Source organism: Elephantulus edwardii, unplaced genomic scaffold, assembly GCF_000299155.1.
Source record: "Elephantulus edwardii isolate Elephantulus edwardi_28Jun2011 unplaced genomic scaffold, EleEdw1.0 scaffold00168, whole genome shotgun sequence".
Classification (NCBI taxonomy): domain Eukaryota; kingdom Metazoa; phylum Chordata; class Mammalia; order Macroscelidea; family Macroscelididae; genus Elephantulus; species Elephantulus edwardii.
Genome location: NW_006399918.1, coordinates 2,834,161 through 2,836,681, shown reverse-complemented (window position 1 = coordinate 2,836,681; position 2,521 = coordinate 2,834,161). Strand labels below are relative to the sequence as shown.

Below are 2,521 nucleotides of genomic sequence, written 5' to 3'. Positions count from 1 at the left end.
CCACAGCGTTTCCAAGGCTGTAAATCTTTACAGAAGCCGACCCTCACACTCTTCTTCTATGGAGTTTCTGGTGAGTTTGAACTGAACTCCTTCCAGCTAACAACGGTGAGCTATAAAGACTGCAGCATGAGAGAGAATGCTCAGGAAAAAAAATATATATGTATATGAACATTGAACAAGGAAAACTTAAAATCCTAAAATTATACTAATTCTAAGGAAGACAGCTGAGTTACAGAAGGGATCCTGGAGGTAGACTGGGCTAATCAGAGATGTTTTAAATCTAATAAAGGTGGATACTCAGAAAGAAAAGATGACCTGATGCTGCAATGGTTAAGTAATGAGCTGCTAATCCAGAGGCTGGTAGTTTGAATATACTGGCTACTTCTCAGGAGGAAGATGTGGCTGGTTGCTTATATAAAGATTACTAAAGCCTATGGGGCAGTTCTACTCTGTTTATAGAATTATTAGGTGCTGAGATTAACTTGGCAGGAGCAGGATTTTTTATTTTTTTATTTTTTGGTTTTGTTTTTTTGGTTTGTTTGTTTTGGTTTGGTTTTGTTACTCTGAAGAAGGTTGATGAGAGAGAAATTGAAATGTTGGCCCCTGGAAGCATTCATTCACACTGAAGGATTTATTGTTGATGTTGAGGGAAGGGCAGGAATCCTTTGAGGGACACTTTCTAGTTGGTATTTCTATGACTCATCTCTCTCTCATATTCTTCAATTCTTCGCATTTTAGGGACATGAAAGCATTACAATGGATGCTGGAAACTGGAGCCAGGTAACAGAGTTCATCATTTTAGGCTTCCCTCATCTCCAGGGCGTCCAGACCTACCTCTTTATCTTGCTACTTCTAATTTACCTCACCACTATTTTGGGAAACTTGCTCATATTCCTGGTAGTCCGCCTAGACTCCCGGCTCCACACTCCCATGTACCACTTCATCAGCATCCTCTCCTTCTTGGAACTTGGCTACACAGCTGCCACAATCCCCAAGATGCTGGCCAATTTACTCAGTGAGAGGAAAGCCATTTCTTTCTCTGGCTGCCTCCTACAGATCTATTTCTTTCACTCTCTAGGAGCTACTGAATGTTACCTTCTCACAGCCATGGCTTATGACAGGTACTTGGCCATCTGCAGGCCTCTCCACTACCCTACCCTCATGACTTCCGCACTCTGCATCAAGATTGCTGTTGGCTGTTGGTTGGGAGGCTTGGCTGGTCCAGTGGTTGAAATCTCCTTGGTTTCTCGCCTCCCTTTCTGTGGCCCCAATCGCATTCAGCATATCTTCTGTGATTTTCCTCCTGTGTTAAGTTTGGCCTGTACTGACACTTCTATTAATGTCCTGGTGGACTTCATTATCAACTCCTGCAAGATCCTGGCCACTTTCCTGCTGATCCTCACGTCCTACTTGCAGATCATCCGCACGGTGCTGAAGATACCCTCAGCTGCTGGCAAGCGGAAGGCCTTCTCCACGTGTGCCTCGCACCTGACCGTGGTCCTCATCTTCTATGGGAGCATCCTCTTCATGTAGGTACGCCTGAAGAAGAGCTACTCGCTGGACTATGACCGAGCCCTGGCAGTGGTCTACTCGGTGCTCACACCGTTCCTCAATCCGTTCATCTACAGCCTCCGTAACAAGGAGATCAAGGAAGCTGTGAGGAAGCAGCTGACGAGAGCAAGGATTCTGGGGTGAAGCACAGGGGAGCAGGTTGAGGGTGAGGCTGAAGATGTAGTGGCTCACAAGACCATCAATGGCCAGAGATGAGGAATTAAGAATTCAGTGTTTTGATATGGGGGTACAAGAGCTGGGGCGAGTACGGCTGCCTTTCAGTGTAACTCTACCTGTTACTCTAGAATCACAAGCAGCTTGGAGAAAAAGGACTGAAAAAGGTACACTTTGTCTCTAGCAACATGATATATTGCAACAATGTTCACATTTCAGATGGTATTAGACTATTGAGATTTCTGTCGAACCTATGTTGCCTCTAAGTTTCCCCCCCAAATTTGCTTTGTTTAACAAAAATAAGCAATAAAATGTGTTAAATGAATTCATAGTTATTAGGACAAAAATTAAAGGCTTTTCATGTGCACTCTAATTATTTCACATATGAATTACCCTGGAAATGCTGATGTAATGGAGAAAAGCAACTTTTAAAAACAGCAGATTTAAACTTTTTTGGAACATCAAATTTGAACTTTAATTCATCCAATCAATTGTTAATTACATGACATTTAGCAAGTATTCAATTTTTCCGTACATTAATTTCACTATTTCCTAAAAATAGTTTCTTGTGGGCTGCTTTGAAAATTAATTATAAGGTCTGTAAACCACATTACATAGTGTTTGTTATATGTTGTTGTTGTTGTTGTTGTTGGGTGCCATTGAGTTGAGTACAACTCATAACGACCTTATGAACAAAAGATCTGAACCCTGTTCTACCCTGTGCCATTCTCACACTTCCTGACACAAGAGCTGATTGCGTCAGTCACAGTGTCAATCCACCTGGTTGAGGGTCTTC

The 2,521-nt window shown here is 42.5% G+C and overlaps 1 pseudogene; it reads left to right on the top strand.

The window, feature by feature from the left end:
* Positions 1–756: 756 nt before the first annotated feature.
* LOC102862336 lies at positions 757–1,695 on the top strand (annotated as a pseudogene).
* Positions 1,696–2,521: the final 826 nt, after the last annotated feature.